Source organism: Perissodus microlepis, chromosome 15, assembly GCF_051167445.1.
Source record: "Perissodus microlepis isolate ML-2025 ecotype Zambia chromosome 15, ASM5116744v1, whole genome shotgun sequence".
NCBI classification, from domain to species: domain Eukaryota; kingdom Metazoa; phylum Chordata; class Actinopteri; order Cichliformes; family Cichlidae; genus Perissodus; species Perissodus microlepis.
In genome coordinates, this window is record NC_140475.1 from 39,289,844 (window position 1) to 39,310,143 (window position 20,300).

The 20,300-nt window shown below is 42.0% G+C and overlaps 1 pseudogene; it reads left to right on the top strand.

Annotated features, from left to right (window-relative positions):
* The first annotated feature begins 2,795 nt into the window (after window positions 1-2,795).
* Window positions 2,796-19,885, top strand: LOC146372700 (serine/threonine-protein kinase pim-2-like; annotated as a pseudogene).
* Window positions 19,886-20,300: the final 415 nt, after the last annotated feature.

Consider the following 20,300-nt stretch of genomic DNA (forward strand, 5'->3'; position numbering starts at 1 on the left):
TGTATACCTGCATCTCTACCAGTTTCTGTGCACTCCAGCCTCTTCTGTTCCATGTGAGAGGATTTTCTTTAAGGCTGGAGAAGTTATCTCCTTGAAAACAAGCAGACTCGTCCATCGCACAGAGGAACAAATTCTCTTCTTAAATAAAAATGAAAAAGGGTTACCATAGATGCATCGTGTTTTTAATTTGCAAGTTCATAAGCATTTTCCCATTCCAGTTCACAATTAATTCTACCCCCAGGTCAAAGAAGATGTATAAGAAAATTGGCCTAATATCATTAAACATACCAGCTGTCCAGTGATTAATTGCACAACTACATGGAGGCAGGACTTCACAGCAGAAGCATACTCCATAATGTGTTGTACATTATTATGTATATTATATGTATTTTTCAATTATTACTGTTTACCAACATCAAGAAGTCACAAACAAAGCGAGACCACACCGTGGCGCATGTTTAAACAAGGAAAGTTTGTTGTTCATTTGTTAAATATATAATTTTGATCAAGAATTTTTTCCCCCCAAAAAATACATGTTGAAAGCAAGACAACGGCGGCCCAATATCAGACAGAAATGTGAACTCCACTCTGTAGAGTGGGCAGTCATAATGAAGCAGTTCGTTGTAGATTCAAGCTGCTCTTCATATTTTTGGCCACCAGATGTCACCAGACAGGACTGTGTTGAAAAGCTTTGAGTAATGAACCGTTTTTCAATACAAGCTTCCATGCTTCAGAAAGCTTCATTTGGCCATCACTAGTAGGTCCAGTTATTTAAAAAAGAGAATTTACAGTCTTGAAAAATAAAACTGAAAAATAAAAATAAAGAAAAAAATAAAATATCCATCCAGATCTTTTCAACAGACAACAGAAAATCTATTTTAATTGGAGGGCCTAATTCAAATAAATTTGCAAAATGAAATAAGAATAAAAAAAAGACCCCTCAATATAGACAATACCTACAAAACTAAACAGGATTGGCATAGTAATATATATATATATATTAAAAAAAAGAAGTTTATCGCAGTCTCATGGAAACTCAAATTAACAGAGAAACATTAAATGCACCTCATCGCCTGCTGTAGCCAAACGGGAGAAAGAACGTTCTTCGCAGCTGCACTTCATCTCAGAGGTGGGTTAATAAATTGGATGTAACTTAACCACAATACTTTTACATGGGTTCTTTATAAACTTGAGTCCAACTTGAAGGCGGTGGGAAGATGCGTCGCATGGATGATTTGTCACGGCTAACCGAGGAAATAAATGAGGACCCAAGAGCAGGCACTCACTGACATGCGAAGGAGGTTTATTGCAAAATTAAAAATTGGTGTATGACAGCAACATAGATCCTGATTGTAATTTCTTTAACAATAAGACAAATGAATGCAATTATTATACAAATGAGCAATTTAAAAATAAAATCAAGGTATAAAAGGGTATAACAACGGTTCACTTTAATAGTCAAAGCTTATATGCAAACTTTCAATCCATCAAAGAATACATAAAACAGTTTGAACAGCCATTCAAGGTGAAAGCCATATCAGAGACCTGGATAACTCCTGGAAAAGAAGAAGACTTTGAAATAAATGGATATGAATTCCTTCATGTAGACAGGATCAACAAGAAAGGAGGTGGGGTGGCACTTTACATTGATAAAAACCTAAAGTACAAAAGAATGGGAAGAACGACGACTGTTATTGATGGAATGATGGAATGTTTAACGGTGGAAATAAGTACGGAAAAAAGGAAAAACCTAATTGTCAGTTGTATTTACAGAACTGAGATATTTAAGGATAATATGGAGGATATGTCTGTGAAGGTTCTCAGTCATCCAGGTCATCGTAGTCAAAGGAGCTTGGAAAGAAAAGCGTCTGGACCTTAGAACTGAAGAAGCTTCTCGGATGAGAGGTGAAACGTCTTCAAGTAACTTAAAGAAGTCCAGACGCTTTTCTTTGCAAGCTCCTTTGACATAATATGGAGGACTTATTTACAAATGTAAATCAGAAAAGAATGTTTATTTGTGGGGACTTTAATACTGACTTATTGAATCCAAATCATAATAAGAGTACAGAAGAATTTATTGACTCCATGTACAGCATCGGTTTATTTCCAATATAACATCTCATTGCGCAACTCTATTAGATTATATATTTACAAATATAATAGAAGAAAATATAAAAAGTGGGCTATTAATCAACGACATAAGTGACCATTTACCAGTCTTTGCATCTTATAATTGCCATTATAAAGTCAACAGCGATGGACACGAGATTATTTACAAAAGAATAAGAACAGAGAAGACGTTAAACTGTCTTAGAAAGTAACTTTTAAAGCAAGATTGGAATATTGTATATGAACAAACAGAAGTTAATAAAGCTTACGAAGGATTTTTAAGAACATTTAACACATTACTTGATAAAAATTGCCCAGTAATTGAAATCAACAGGAAACACAACTATGCTGGAAGACCATGGATGACTAAAGGACTACAAAATGCCAGCAAAAAAAACGAATACCCTATATCGAGAATTCATAAAAAAGAGAACAATAGAAACTGAAAGGAAGTATAAAACTTACAAAAATAAATTAACTACTATAATGAGATCCTGTAAAAGAGAGTATTACATTAAAAGGTTAGAACACAATAAAGATAACACAAGAGATATATGGAACGTATTAAACAGTATAATCAAAAATGAATCAAGGAATAATGATTACCCTGGGTACTTTATAGAGGGACAAGAAGTATTAATAACATGAACGAGATAGTAAATGGTTTTAATGAATTCTTCGTGAACATGGGGCCAAAACTGGCAGAAGAAATAAAGGTTGATGGAATAGAAAGGGACACTGGTGAAAATATTGAAAGGAATAGAACATAGGTGTCAAACTCTGGCCGCAGCCTAATTACATTTGGCCCGCAAAGCCATACCAAATTATTATTAGAGCTGGCCTACTGGTATTATACAGCTAATATATATATTGTTTAGTATTAAGCTTTGCTTGTTCCATATTCAGTTTTTCAGCAAAACGTGTTTGAGTCCATAAGAAGAGATTCATTCTTAAATCTGGAGGAAGATTTTTTTTTCAATAAATATTAGCGTTAGCCCGCGACCTTGTTCCAGTTTTGAATTTTGCCCACTGTGTATTTGAGTTTGACACCCCTGGAATAGAAGCTCAATGTTTTTAAGAGCAGTGGAAGAGAAAGAGATTTATGACATAGTTAGAGGACTTAAGAACAAAACCAGTACAGACTGGAATGATATTGATATGGTAACAGTAAAGACAGCTATTGATGGTGTTGTAAAACCATTAAAATATATATTCAACTTGTCGTTTCAAACAGCGGCTTTTCCACAAAAAATGAAAGTTGCTAAAGTTATTCCCATTTACAAAACCGGTGAAAGGCATCACTTTACAAACTATAGACCAGTGTCAATACTCTCCCAGTTCTCTAAGATACTGGAAAAACTCTTCATAAAAAGATTTGACAGTTATAATATCGTGGTTTTGGTGCTCATTTGCTAATAAGACCTCTATTGGGCATATATATGCATAAACCCAGACTGCAGTTCTTAGTAGTAAATATTTCCATCCATCCATCTTCATCCGCTTTATCCGGGCCTGGGTCGCGGGGGCAGCAGCCTGAGCAGAGAGGCCCAGACCTCCCTCTCCCCAGCCACCTCCTCCAGCTTATCCGGGGGAACACTGAGGCGTTCCCAGGCCAGCCGAGAGATATAATCTCTCCAGCGTGTCCTGGGTCTGCCCTGGGGCCTCCTCCCGGTAGTAAATATTTATAGCTATTTAATATTAAGAGTGTATACTCCAAGACTATTAGACAATATACTGTATGTGTTTTGTTTATCCTGCTTTTGGTTGGAATTTATAAGTACAATTATAATTTTCAAGACAGAAATATTTTTTGCAAATGATGTATTATTGTCTATAACTGTCACAGCTCCTCCTTTTCACCCATGGTTCAGTATGTTGAGCAAAATACACGTTACAATACATTCATCTTGATCAACCCAGCTAGTGCTTTTTATTCTACTTCTTTAAATTGTGTTGGGTTTGTTTGTTAGTTTGGACTTTTTTTTTTTTTTTATACAGACATAGGTCTGTATTACAGACATAGGTCTGTATTACAGTGGGGGGTTTACAGCACAGTATTACATCGGGCAGCACGGTGGTTAGCATTGTTGCCTCACAGCAAGAAGGTCCCGAGTTCAATTCCACCATCAGGTGGGGGCCTTTGTGTGTGGGTTTTTGCATGTTTGCATGTCTGGGTACTCTAGCTTTCTCCCACAGTCCACAGACATTAGTGGGGTCAGGTTAACTGGAAACTCTAAACTGCCCATAGGTGTGAGTGTGACTGATTGTCTGCGTCTATGTGTTAGCCCTGCGACAGACTGGCGACCTGTCCAGGGTGTAACCTGCTTCTCGCTCTAAGGCAGCTGGGATATGCTCCAGATTGAACACACTGGAAATCATCAGTGTCAAAAAAGCACACACTAAAGAGAGACCACATCTCCAACTAAAGACCTACTTGCCGTTGTCTCTCTTGAGGTTCACCATGCCAAAATTATCGACCAACTAACGGATTCAGGCTGATTAACCCTGTCATGCATGAATTATGACCACGGCAATCAGGATTTTTTTCTTTAGTCTTTTTATTCCTCTTTGCACATGAAAAAATGAATAAAATACTTAAGAAAAAAAATCCTGATTGAGGTGGTCATAATTCATACAAGACAGGGTTCAATAACAACAATTACAATGAAACATGTCATATATCTATAGTGACCAGTGGGTGGCAGGTATGGAGTGAGGCATCAGTGTCCAATGTAGTGGTTTATGTGCAAGTGCAATCCCATCAACACTGACGCAAATACAAGGAAACAGCCTTTGAACAGCTGTGTCCACTGTAGTGACCACTATGCATGAAAGGGTTAAACTGACGTTCTGTCTTTGAAAGAGGCATAGAGAGAAACCAGCTTTGGTCCTTTTCAATACTGAAACCGCTCTGGTCTTGCATGACTCCAGACTCCTTGCTAGCTACATGTAGCCTAATCTCTGCTCCTCCTGTTTTATTTATATTAGTATATTTAATAACTGTGAAAAAACAGTATCTCTCTTTTCTGTAATCTTTTGGCCAAACATCTTATTTTGCAGAAATGAAAGTTAGACACAAGCCATGAGTTCACATATCTCCAGGAGCATGCGTCACTTTGCAAAACTCAGTGATATACACAGAAAATGTTATATGCTTTTATGCATGCTTTTATTCTACATAAAAACAAACAAACTAAAGGGATTGAGGACAGAAAACAACTCACTTGACAGCTGGATTGAAACTGTGCGGGGATGTGAAGTGTGATGTTGTGTGTATGTTTTTACCTACCACTTTCAAGCAGGCTCCCTTAACAAGTAAATATGTAATGACTGCCATTGCACTTACACGCTTCCCCCTCTCATCACTTGAGCCAGACTTCTCAGTGGCTTCTCTTCCCCAAAGACAGCTCATCAGTATTCTGCTGCTTCACCACCTGACAGGACGCCTGATTGCTGTAGACAACATCGTACATTTTGCATGCAACAGCTGCATCATAGCGCAGCCGTAATGTCACAGAGTGCTGAATTCCTTCTTTCATCTTAAAACACACACACACACACACACACACACACACACACACACACAACAATAGGCTGCACTCAGTTAAAGAGACTTTACTGGGATCAGACCAAACTGCCCCCCAACACACACTCACACCTTATTGCTTTAGTGATTCATAGTACAGTGTGACTAGGTGTCATACAACAACAAACAACCATTAGCTAGTATTCTGTTCTTTTGAATGTTCCACGTCTAATGGTGACCGTGTTGTTTGGCCTCATTGTTTTTTTCAACCAGGTCACATGTGCAAAAACAACAATAAAGCTTTAACAATTAAAAGAAAAACAAAACACACTGTACATTGGTAGCGTATGTGCACCTACCCAGTCATACATTCTTCTCACTTATGTATGTGCTCCGTATACACATTTTAATGCATAGCTGGTGCACTTGGATTCATTCAGCAGATATTTCAATCTTCAGATACGATGATACCAGATACCTGTTCTGAAAGATTGACTGAGCTTATATACTGGGACCATCTGCAGAATAACAATTATTCAACAAACCAGGAAAACAAATTCTCTCTTGATTTACATATTTTCTCAGACAAATTCAAGTCTAGTCTGGGCTATTTTTGGTACTTAAGTTTAGTTATTGAACTGGTAAATGCTGCTGAGGATATGCGGTCAAGTAAACAGTGTAAAAACAATGATCCTATTATAGCAAAGCATCAGAAAAGGCTTTGTTACACTGTCCTTAGGCAGTATTAAGACGTAAAGACTCACTCTGGATTAACAGTGTCAGTGATGGTGAAATGAAACTACAAATCATGTCAAGACTTTGTCCAAAAATGTAACATTCAAAATTGTCCGTGATCTATAGATTTTAAGTTTGGTTATTTTGGCTTCACAGTTCTACAGTTTGTGGTTTTTTAGGCATAAATAATAATTTAAAAAATCTCTAGGCAGATTTACATTAATCCCCATAAGTTCTCATATGCTGTAATACATCACATCAGTGATTCTAAGGTGACAGTCAATCACTCAGCACCAGGACGCAGGATTCTTAAATCTACACTCACCTCCTCCACAAATGACATAAATACAACATTTGCCAAACTAAGGAATTATGATGATACTCACACTGAGTTAGATTTTACCAAGAGAAGCAGCAGGAAACCACCATGTGTGATTCATTATTCATTGTTGCAAAGAAATCCTTGAATCCAGTCAAGCTAAAGCTCCATCTGACAGCACAGCAGTGGGAGCAAGTGTATGTAGTGTGGGTGTAGCCAGTGGCGGTCCTAGCCTGTTCGGTGCCCTGGGAAACCCCCCCCCTCAAATTATGTCTGAGCATCTAAAAGTCACATACATGTTTTATATATTTAGTTCAACAAACATCCTCATTTTTTCTATGCTAGAAGGTTGTGCATTCATCTGGGATATCTAAGCTCAAAGGAATAATGAAAGAAGAATAATCAAGTAGAACGAACATGTTTCCCCACTGACCGAGTTCTTGAAAACCATGATCACTAATCAATAAAGACTCAAGCTGCAAGCCAAGCAGGAATGGGCATGGACATGAAGATAAGCAGGTAAACAGTTATAATGCTCAGTGAGTTTTTAAATACACTCACATTACTTGCTTCCCATGGCTGCTGGAAGGTGAGGTCTTTTCAACTGAGGGATTCGTCTCCTCGGGGCAACAGAAATGAAACAACATGTTGGGAGGATAGCCTTGCTATTAACTGCTGTGTGTGTAAGAATAAATGGATTCCAGCAGCATCCAGAGCAGAATTGGAGTACAGTGATCTTTGCACAGTTAAACTTCCTGAAGGGCCTTTTTTAGTCATTATGATTAAAATCCTGCTCACACACATAAAATCCTTTCACAATCCTGTGGATCTACTTTCAAAACATTCCTGCTTCTCTGCTTCTATCTCCTAAAGACAAAAGACTTGCATAACACCTGCAAAGACACTTTAATTGACACAAATGTAGTGAATCAGGGCATGTTTCTGGAAAATGATTAATGCTGAAGCAGCTATAATAAAGCTAAGCTACATCTATTACTGGAACTCCATCATCAAGAAGAAGCAGAAATGCAAAGGTGCTCCTGTTGTATCTTCTTTTTACAGACATGGTATCATAACACAAGCATGTTTTCAATATTAGAAAATTGAAGCATAGACCTGCATTAAATAAGGCTACGTTCACTCTGCAGGTCTTGATGCTCAATTCTGATTTTTTGATCAAATCCGATTTTTTTGTCTGCTCGTTCACACTACAAATAAAATGCGACAGCAAACGCGCTCTAGTGTGAATGCTCAAAGCGGCATGCGCAAAAGAAGACGTCACACACAACGTGCTCTGTTTAGACCCAGACCAACAGTATTGTTTGACTGATGGCCCTTAATATAAAGACTTTGGACTTTACGTTTCCCAATTTTTGCTTTAAGTTATTTTGTTATTTACATAATAATGTAAATAACCTAATAATGATCCTTATTGCTGTTTTAGAGGAGCGCTGCTTCAAAGGATAGTTGCAGATTCCTGTCAGAATCTGCAGATTATACAGTACAAATAAAATGTTCACGTTGTCTTCCCAACAGTTTCACTGACATCTGGATGGCCAGGAAGCGTTCACGATGTCTTCTCCGGCGCTGATAATCGGCGTCTGTCTTGTGTCAGTGACGTAAAAGACGGATTTAATGCGACATGACCATCAAACAGCAGTCGCTTTCTAAAACATCAGATATGCATCGGATTCAGGACCACATACGAAAGTGACCCAGGTCGGATTTGAAAATATCGGATTTGTGCCGTTCACACTGTCACACCATGATCGGATATGAGTCGCATAGGGTCAAAAAAGTCGGATTTGATGCGCTTTCGCCTGCAGTGTGAACGTAGCCTAAGTGATATTACATTATCCTGCGTGGCCTTCAGTCTGGCCTTTGTAATTAAAACATTGTGGGCCTGTTGACTCATCATCACATCAGAAGAATCATTTGTTTTCTAGGCCAACCACCTCTGTTCCCTGCCACAAAACAAGAAAGGAAAACCTTGTCAGCCTGTGCTATCCTATCTGCACACCACATGGCAGAAAGAAAGTGGAGGAATAAAAAGATGATCAGCACAAGAAATATATGAAAAAACAGCAAGTGAAAAAGAATGGAAACAAGACTAACAGCACAATAAAAGCTGACTCTCAGTTCATCCCTCTGTGTCCTGTGCGTCCTGTATTTGTGTCCAATCCTGCCTGCCACACAGCAAACACGACATGTCTACTCTCCTCTGTGCTGAAGTCTACTGCAGCTCTCGCTGTTCTACAGAACAGCCACACCACAGAAAATAAATTGCTGCAAATGGAAAATACAATCTTCTTTTGACTATAATGGTACTGAAACATAAGAAATAGTAACAGCCACAAACACAAAAGTCTAAAGATAACCTGTGTTCCCTGAAAGCAGCACTGTGGGTTTTTCTGTCTGCAAAGGGGAAAAAGCTTAGAAAAGTTACATGATATTAACCAGGCCAACAGAGAAGAACAGACTGACACTATTGTGTAGAGAATTTGTTAATCTCATATGTTTTGCTTTATTGACAAACACAGTTACTATAACAAATTGTGATGTAAGAATAACTTGTCTGATTTTGTTTGTTTTGTTCAGACACAATTTTTTATATTATTATTTTTAATGAATAGCTTCGAGCTCCAGGGCTACAGCCTGTTTTACTATATTTTCACTAATATGTTTTATGTTTTCTGAAAATGCTGATGTCGTTATGGCCTACTGTGTTTAGGAAAGACAGAAAACAGCACAATAATCCCCAGCTGTCAGGTAAATGTACACACTGATTATGTGGGTGCCTGTCCGTGCTCGGAACCCACTTTTACCCATGTATCTGGTTTTTGCCACATGTCTCTAAAGGCTACGTCAATTTACCTTCAAAATGTAGCTGAAAGAATCTCAGGTCTGCTGTCGCTGGGCTGCATAAAAAATTAATGTGCTAGCATTACTATTCATGATTGGAAAAGTCTTGCATTGACCAAATATTTGATTTTTGTGCTTTTGGGGTCGCTAATGGACTGCTGTCTAGTTTTATACTACAACTACAAAGATTGATTTTAAATATCCTGCATCATCCCAGTAAAAATAAATGGACTGCCTCCACCTGACACCATCATCCTATTATTTCTTGCCTAATTATCTAAGTCTCTGCCTAAATTAGCTTTTGTTACAGATGTTGTTAAGATTACCTGAAGCATTTTCTCCAGTAGGATGCACAAGTTGACCTCTCTCTTTTAAAACGATTTTTCAGTCTTTTAGGACTGCTTTCACTGGCTTCCATCTGCAATCCAACTGTCACTTTAGAGGCTCAGTTTCTATCCCCAAAGTCATGCCTTTGGGTATGGCCTTCCAATATGGATTCATCCCACGTTGCACATCTTTCAGGTAAAGCCCGTGAGAAAAAGGTCCTTCCAAGCTGCCCCCAGATCCTCACCACATACCTGAGACGCATGTTTATTCCTTTCTCTATGGTTGCCTTTTCCCAGGCTTGCTGAATGTGTTAGCTATCCAATCGTTTTCGTTTTTTGACTCCTTTTTTTGTCGTTTTGTTTTTTGGATACATTTTTGCATTGCCCTCTGATTTTTTTCTGTCTAAGAATTGCCCTGAGAGTGTGTGTCTTATTACTCTGCCAGAATAAACACAGCCTTGCATCTGCACCAGATAGGCTTACTTCCCCGTAAGGGTAAGGTAAGTCTGTTTGAGTACTGCGAGTAAAATGCGTTTGATTTCCCCCCGAACATTCAGATTAGTGCAAGCATGAATTCATGGGGGAAATTACAGTGAGAACATGTGGAGGCTCTGTTAGATGGATGACATAGTGAGTTCAGTGCATTGATGTGACATTGTCCTGAAGGATTTAGTTATTCTCTATGGTTAAAGAAATTGCACTAATTAATTCATATTTATTATAAATAATCCTAATTACACATCTTGCTTCCTTGTTTGTGTCCTGTGTCACTAAAAATACATTCTATTTTAGTTTTATACATTGATTAATGACCTACAGAATCTCCTTATCATATTAGGTGTCCATAATTGTCACTTAAAGTCGAACTTTATGCTTTCTCCCTCTTGAAAGTGATTACATCCTTGCATTACATACTTCAAGTTCATTTTTTTGCTAATAGGTTTCTAAAAACCTCTCTGTCAGTGCGCCCCAGGGTGGCTGTGGCTACAATGTAGCTGCCACCACCAGTGTGTGAATGTGTGGATGACTGGTTGTGTAAAGCGCTTTGGGGTCCTTAGGGACTAGTAAAGCGCTATACAAATACAGGCCATTTTAAAAAGAAACAGGCAGATTTAGAATATAACATGCAGCGTTCTATAGATGGATAGATAAAAACACTTTATTTGTTACATTTATGATAAATGGATTTGAAAGTAGATAAAACACATTTGTGTCGGCCTTGGCTCAGTTCTTGTCTTTAAATTAACTTTGTGTGTGTTTCAGGTCCTGCACTCTCAAAGGCTGAATGAACCAGCATTGCAGCCATGGGTCATTGTGAGCATCACAGGGAAGGTTGAAGCCGCCCACTGCAGCTGTATGGCCGGAGTCGCAGAGACCTGCACCCATGTCCCTGCTCTTCTGTTTAAAGTAGAAGCAACAGTGTTGATCTGTGGCACAAGGACTGTTACAGACGAACCTGCATACTGGGTTTTGCTGGGTAATATGACCAAGATACAGCCAGAGGTTGGCCACAAGGTAGACTTCTCCTCTTCAGCTGCCCAAAAAAAAGGGCTCTCGATCAAAACATGAACAGGCCATCCGTAATGACAGGTAAAAGGAGCCGTCCTCAAAAAAGAAAAGTTCCACCTGCTACTGTGGAGGAGTTGGATCAACTGATGGGGAAATATTTTTCCAAGCATAGTTCTGTTCTGAATAACCCATAATGTTTTAATTTAGGGGGGCATGTAAATAATTTGCATTTACTGAATATGTACTTACCAAGTACCACAGTTCAAAAGTTGAATAAAGACACAAACAAATGTTTGCCTTTTTTTTAAATTAAAGCCACTTTGTAGAACATCACATCAGTTACAATGTAGAATCAATGTCATGTATAGTTTACAATCGACAAAATGTTCACATAAAATCATGACACCATTTAAATAATATCACCCACTATAGCATTCTGTAATTTACTGTCTCTTTTGAAAACCTATCACTACATAAACAGCACAAGACTTTTAAGAGTATTTCACAAGAGCATTTTTCCCTGGTTTTACTACCACACTGGGGCACATGTTCACCAAAACGCAGCAAACCTTCGCCATCTTAGGGTCACCTTTTCACCCTCACATGGAAGAAGTAATCTGATTGCATGCTGGTATGTAGCATGTAGTTTGAAGCAGGTATTTCGTAGTGCCCCATGTGTAGCGTTGGAACCCAGTCAGGATTTGTTTCATTCATTTCATTGGCTGGTTTGCTGCAATAATGAAAAACAATTAACAACTCTATAAATAGAAGGTAGTTCTGCGTGTTTGTTCTAATTTGCTATGACCTCAGAGCGCATTGAAAATAAAACTAATAGGGTATAAAGAGTAATATGAACTTATTTAGAACTTACCAGAATGAAAATACTGGAGCACACCAACAGATATCTGGGGTTGGTAGAGAACTGAATATCAGCTCATCTCACAGCTGCTATCCAGGCCTTCTTTTGGTAACATCCAACACATAAGCTCCCTCATGATGCTTCCAGGTGAGGAAACAATGAAAAGAGAGCCAGAGCCCTATTAACGTACAGATCTAGAAAGAAGAAGCTGCATTTTTAACTCTGAGGGAGATGGAGAATGAGAATATTTCCCGAAAAAGTGGAGTGTGTTCCTTTAAGTACTATCCATCCATCCATCCATTTTCTTCCGCTTATCCGGGGCCGGGTCGCGAGGGCAGCAGCCTAAGCAAAGAGGCCCAGACCTCCCTCTCCCCAGCCACCTCCTCCAGCTTATCTGGGGGAACACCAAGGCGTTCCCAGGCCAGCCGAGAGATATAATCTCTCCAGCGTGTCCTGGGTCTGCCCCGGGGCCTCCTCCCGGTGGGACATGCCTGGAACACCTCACCCAGGAGGCGCCCAGGGGGCATCCTTGTCAGATGCCCGAACCACCTCAGCTGGCTCCTTTCGATGTGGAGGAGCAGCGGCTCTACTCTGAGCCCCTCCCGGATGGCTGAACTTCTCACCCTATCTCTAAGGGAGAGGCCAGCCACCCTTCGGAGGAAGCTCATTTCTGCCGCTTGTATCCGCGATCTCGTTCTTTCGGTCACTACCCACAGCTCGTGGCCATAGGTGAGGGTAGGGACGTAGATCGACCGGTAAATTGAGAGCTTCGCTTTTACACTTAGCTCCCTCTTCACCACGACGGATCGGTGCAGCGTCTGCATTACTGCAGCTGCAGCCCCAATCCGTCTGTCGATCTCCGGCTCCCTTCTCCCATCACTCGCGAACAAGACCCCGAGATACTTGAACTCCTCCACTTGGGGCAGGAACTCATCCCCGACCCGGAGTGGGCACTCCACCCTTTTCCGGCTGGGAACCATGGCCTCAGATTTGGAGGTGCTGATCCTCATTCCCGCTGCTTCACACTCGGCTGCGAACCGTTCCAGTGCGAGCTGGAGGCCCTCACCCGATGAAGCCAACAGAACCACATCATCCGCAAAAATCAGAGATGAGATTCTGAGGCCACCAAAGCGAAAGCCCTCCGCCACTTGGCTGCGCCTAGAAATCCTGTCCATAAAAATTATGAACAGAACCGGAGACAAAGGGCAGCCCTGGCGGAGCCCATCACCCACCGGGAACGAGTCCGACTTATTGCCGGCAATGCGAACCAAGCTCTTGCAATGGCTGTATAGGGATCGAATGGCCCGTAGCAATGGGCCAGACACCCCATACTCCCGCGACACCTCCCACAGGACACCCCGAGGGAGACGGTCGAATGCCTTCTCCAAGTCCACAAAACACATGTAGACTGGTTGGGCAAACTCCCATGCACCCTCGAGTATCCTCGAGAGGATAAAGAGCTGGTCCAGTGTTCCGCGACCAGGACGAAAACCGCATTGTTCCTCCTGTATCCGAGGTTCGACTAGCGGACGAACTCTCCTTTCCAGCACCCTGGCATAGGCTTTCCCAGGGAGGCTGAGGAGTGTGATCCCCCTGTAGTTGGAACACACCCTCCGGTCCCCCTTCTTAAAGATGGGGACCACCACCACGGTCTGCCAGTCCACGGGTACTGCCCCTGATCTCCACGCAACATTGCAGAGGCGTGTCAACCAGGACAGCCCTACAACGTCCAGAGCCTTCAGGAACTCGGGGCGGACCTCATCCACACCAGGGGCTCTGCCACCAAGGAGTTGTTTAACTGCCTCAGTGACCTCGCCCCCGGAAATTGGCGGGTCATTCCCCTCATCCCCAGACTCTGCTTCCTCCTCGGAAGACGTGTCAGTGGGATTAAGGAGGTCCTCGAAGTATTCCTTCCACCGCCTGAGAATTTTCCCAGTCGACGTCAGCAGCGCTCCGCCAGCACTATACACAGTGCAGGTAGAGCACGGCTTTCCCCTCCTGAGACGCCTGACGGTTTGCCAGAATCTCTTCGAGGCAGTCCGAAAGTCTTTTTCCATGGCCTCTCCGAACTCCTCCCACACCCGAGTTTTTGCTTCAGCCACTGCCCGAGCCGCATTCCGCTTGGCCTGTCGATACCTGTCGGCTGCCTCCGGAGTCCCACAGGCTATCCAAGCCCGATAGGACTCTTTCTTCAGCCTGGTGGCTCCCTTCACCTCTGGTGTCCACCATTTGGTTCGGGGATTACCACCACGGCAGGCACCAACCACCTTGCGGCCGCAGCTCAATGCAGCAGCTTCGGCAATGGAGACGCTGAACATGGTCCATTCGGACTCAATGTCCCCAGTCTCCCTCGGAATGCTGTTGAAGCTCTGCCGGAGGTGTGCGTTGAAGATCTTGCGGACTGGGGCCTCTGCTAGATATTCCCAGCACACCCTCACTACGCGTTTAGGTGCACCAGGTCTTTCCAGCGTCCTCCCCCGCCACCTGATCCAACTCACCACCAGGTGGTGATCAGTTGATAGCTCAGCCCCTCTCTTTACCCGAGTGTCCAGAACATATGGTCGCAGGTCTGGTGATACGATTACAAAATCGATCATCGACCTACGGCCTAGAGCGTCCTGGTGCCACGTGCACTTATGGACACTCTTATGTTCAAACAAGGTGTTCGTTATGGCCAAACTGTGATTAGCACAGAAGTCCAATAACAAAGCACCGCTCGGGTTCAGATCAGGGAGGCCGTTCCTCCCAATCACGCCCCTCCAGGTCTCGCTGTCGTTACCCACGTGAGCATTGAAGTCTCCCAGCAGGACAACAGAGTCTCCAGGTGGAGCACCTTCCAGCACCCCCCCCCCCCCAGGGACTCTAAGAAGGCTGGGTACTCCGAACTGCCACTCGGCGCATAAGCGCAGATGACAGTCAGGACCCGTTCCCCGACCCTAAGGCGCAGGGAACAAACCCTCTCATCCACCAGGAAAAACCCCAACGTACCGGCAGAAAGCCGAGGGGATATTAGAATACCCACCCCAGCCCGCCGCCTCTCACCAGGGGCAACTCCAGACTGAGACAGAGTCCAGCCCCTCTCCAGGAGACTGGTTCCAGAGCCCAAGCCATGCGTAGAGGTGAGCCCGACTATATCTAGCCGGTACCTCTCAACCTCACGCACTAACTCAGGTTCCTTCCCCACCAGAGAGGTGACATTCCATGTCCCTATTGCCAGTCTTGGCAGCCGGGGGTCAGTCCGCCAGGGCCTCCGCTCCTGGCTGCCACCCGGCAAACAATGCACCCGACCCCTATGGCGCCTCCTGCGGGTGGTGGGCCTGCGGGAGGATGGGCCCATGTCTCCTCTTCGGGCTGTGCCCAGCCGGGCCCCATGGACTAAGGCCCGGCCACCAGACGCTCGCCCTCGGGCACCCTCCCCGGGCCTGGCTCCAGGGTGGGGCCCCGGTAACCCTATCCCGGGCAGGGTAAACTGTTCCCTCGATGTTCTTTTCATAAGGGTCTTCTGAATCGCTCTTTGTCTGGTCCCTCACCCAGGACCAATTTGCCATGGGAGACCCTACCAGGGGGCAAAAGCCCCCAGACAACATAGCCCCTGGGATCCCTGGGACACACAAACCCCTCCACCACGATAAGGTAGCGATTCAAGGAGGAGTTACAATACTATATTGTATATATTGTCAAAAACTAAAGTGTACATAGCAGTTGTATTTTGTTTACTGTATCACTGACAGATAATTTCAAAGTCAAGTGAACGCTACATTATAGTGAGATATTGTGTAATGTGAAATACTGTAAGCAAATGAATAAACAACCTAATTCTTGCTAGACCTTTGACTCTGTTTTGTTTGAATCCAACTGTTTTTTGCAGATGTAAATGAAACATGTTGTTACTTTTAGTATTATTATTATTATTATCATCATCATTATTGCACTAAATACATTTTAAATAAAGGATACTTTGATATACATTCTACTGTAAGGTTGGAAATTTATTTTCTTCACCCTAAAATATCTTTTGAAATGTATTTTGGTTTGAAACAAATATATTTTCAATTTCAAAAATATATTTTTTGAGCAGTCACAAATACAACATATATTTACCATATATTTGAAATATATTTTGGCCAGGAAAAATGTTTTTTTTTTTTTACTGTATGGGTATAGTCACTGACATAAAGCGATTCCTAGAAAGTAGATTCTGTTCATCTGGATGTGGTATTTTCTGTGAGTGAAATGTTTCATCACTCATCCAAGTGACTTCTTCAGTCTCAGGTAGTGATGTTAATTCAGAGTGAGCTGTTTAAATAACAACACAGCATTTTATATCAGCAGATATGGTGGGTGAAATTCAAAATATACTGACAGCTCTCCAAGTAAGACTTCAGTATTAAATAAAACGACCCGGTTATGAAGCGGAACTTTAATCTCAGCCAAATCGATTTGCTTAGGAACAAATAAAACACTGAAATAAACCTAACATTTAGATATTATCTCCATCCACAAAAGTCACAGATGATGAATGCTCGATAAAATGGGAGTAGCGAGAACATTTTGAGCTACTTGACTTCGATGCGTCCTTTGAATTGGACTGATGATGTATCACAAGTCCGCATATTGAGAAACGCCTATGGACTGCATCGAGATAATAGGGAGGAACACACCGTAAACCGTGTGGTATTTTTGAGTTTCTTTGGGTTTCTGTTGTTGTTGGGTAATGTTTGATCTCTTAAGTGTGAGCAGTGCACTGATGTGACTTGTGTTTTGGTCCTCAGTGAGCGAGCACTTCCTCAGTCAGTATCGCTGCGGTCCTCTGCTTGGCAGTGGAGGTTTTGGCTCCGTGTTTTCAGGACAGAGGCTCTCTGATGGACTACATGTAAAAAAAAAAAAATACACACCTGTATTTATTCATTTAAAAAAATGTGCACTTTCTCTCCATTATCATTATTATTATTATTACAGCTCAAGACGTTTATTTTATTATTTTATTGTTTTAAAATATTTTACTCTTTTTTTAACCATCCAGGTTGCCATTAAGGAAATTACAACTGACAAGTGGACAACACTGGTGAGCAGAGATGGGTAACGCGTTACTGTAATCTGATTACTTTTTTCAAGTAACGAGTAAAGTAAGGGATTACTATTGCAAAAACGGTAATTAGATTACCGTTACTTTCCCGTATAACGCTGCGTTACTGCGTTACTAAAACCGTGATTTTTTTGCGAGAATGTCTCATGACAGTGACGTAAGCGAGTGCGATGTTCGTGACAACAGCTGTGTGCAGATTAACAATGGATAATATATCGAGTGCGGGAGAGAGGGTGTGTGCGTGCAGCGTTTAAAGCGTGGAAGTACTGACCTTATTTTGAGTTTGATTCCATAAAAAGTGACAAAAACATTAACGTCCGTTGTGCGTGGGAAGAAAACTTCTTTTTACAGCGAAAAAACCCCTAAACAAGCACCGAGTGCGCTACCACGGAATGGGAAATTCACAGAGAAGCTGCCGTATCCTTCCACTGACCGCTGCGGCACACCTGCACCAGAGCACACCTCCGTCTACCCTACTCCTGCTTTACAGGTGAAAATAGAGCAACAGGACCGCTGAGTCTTTGATTTTATTTATATTCTGCTGTGTTTTACTTGCATCTATTTGAAAGACTGAGTGTAAACACAAAAAAAATATTTTTATTTTATGTGCTGGAATGTGCAGAAAATAGGTTTAAATGTTAAACTAATTTCTTCCAGTCAGAGAATGGTGCATATAATTTAATTTTTGCTTGATGCATAAAGTTAAAAGATTAAAACTGATAAAACAAGTTAAAAAAAAGAGACTTTTCCATTTGATTACATTTTGTATGATGGATTATGCAGAAAAAGTAGAATTGGGCTGAAAGATCTATCGCTTTATCACCTATTCAGGTTGTAAATCGTGTTTTTAAAAGTAACTAAGTAATTAATTACTTTTGAAAATAAGTAATCAGTAAAGTAACGGGATTACTTTTTTGGGGAAGTAATCAGTAATTAGTTACTGATTACTTTTTTCAAGTAACTTGACCAACACTGCTGGTGAGTGATACTTAAAAAATAAATAAACTATATGTGTACAAAAATGCACAGGGTGTTTTGAGTGACACGTGAAACAAAGCTACGATTGTTTAGCTCCGTCTTCTGCTGGTGGCTCAGGGGAACTGCAGCTGTGGTGTGCAGTGGTTGAGAAATTTGTAACAGTTAGGGTACCTGGGTCGTTGACTCAGCGTTTTCAGTTTTGTACCTTTCTTTGTGTTCTCTTGGTTTATTACTGTGAAGGTTTTGGTTTCTGTATTGCATTTCTATTTTCCCCGGTTCCCCTCTGTTGCAGTGTCTGAACTTACTGTCTGTAAGTTCAGTCTATGTTTCCTGTTTTACTTTGAAAGTTTGTATCTCATGTTAATGTGTCTGGTTTTGGTTCCTCTGTCCCGTCAGCCCTGATTTGCCCCAGCTGTGTTTCCCTTCTGTCTCTCATTCACTGATTGCTCCCTCTGTGTATTTAAGCCCTATGTTTTCCTTTGTCTGGGTCATGATATACCATCCACTCAGGTTTGCACTCCCGCCCACCACCTTTGAAGGAGGTTGAAAGGAGGTTAATGCATTCTGCTGCAGTCGTTTAGATGTCTGTTAACATTCTGGTTCTTTGTTCTTCCCGATAGGATTTTCCATCAGGTGGTCGAGGCGCTTCAATTCATTCACTCCCGCGGCATCGTGCACATGGACATCAAAGACGAGAACATAGTGGTAAACACCATGACGATGGACATCAAAATCATAGACTTTGGGTCTGGGGCGTTGTTTAAAGACGGCATGTGCAGCGAGTTTCAAGGTAACCAGTCATTCTAAGGCTACATCCACATGTACACGGGTATTTTTGAAAAGTGCACAGCGTGACATCAAAAACGATGCACACCTTTGACGATGCGTGACTAAATCTCAATTTTCCTCATCCACACGTAAATGGAAAAACTGAGTTTTCTAAAATCTCCCCCTTGGGAGCAGTTTGCATAGAAAAAGCCCAAATGCATAGAAAAAGCTGCATTTTCAAAAATACCCGTGTACATGTGGACTTAGCATAAACCTATAGCATCTTTTCACCCTTCCCCTACAAAATCCCTCCCTGTGCCGAGTTTCGCGTTGTAACCCTCCTCTCCTCACTTCCTGCGTCCTCAGGAACCCGTGTCTACAGCCCCCCCGAGTGGATCGCGTCAAAGCCCTACAAGGCAGTCCCCCTCACCGTCTGGTCTTTGGGGGTTCTGCTATTCACCATGGTCTGCGGCTACATTCCCTTCAAGAATGACGATGAGATTTACAAAGCCTGCCCCAGGTTCACCAGGCCGGTGTCTACAGGTGAGCCTCAGGTTCTCCTCAACAGGAGTTTCCTCCAAAATCACTGTGGGGTTCAGGGTCACATCACCCCTCCTACATGTATAGTAAATCTTTTCAGAACCTTTCTCTTTTTTCCCACCAGGACGCCAGTCTCTGATTCATTGGTGTCTCTCCTTCCAGCCTGAGGACCGTCCCATTCTGAAGGAGATCCTGTCACACTCCTGGATGAAAGAGGAGGAAGAAGAGGAGGGGAGGCCTGCGGGAGGAGCACGGCTCCCTTCCCTGACAGTTCCTGTGAAGTATCATGACTCTGGACTGTTCAGGACTTTAGATTTGCAGATTGGACGTGGTCCTTATCTGCTTTCAGTTAAGCCTGGTGGCACCCTTAGCTGGAAATTATTTTTCTATATGCGTTTGCATATTTATTGATTATTTATTTTGGCTTGGGTTGCTGATGTTACATCAGACTGTGAAGCGGAGTTTCACCCTGTTTATTTTTACATTTAAGTTGGGGGGGGGGGGTTTGGATTTTTTTTTCCCTTTACTGAAACCTGCAAGCAGCGACTTTGATCAGTCCCACGATAAAAGTGGAATTAAAGATAAATTCATTTCATCACATTCTGTTTTCTGTTTGACTGACTGGAAATATACAACGTTGTAGAGCTCCAACACATTTAATTGGCACTGGACTGGACATGGCA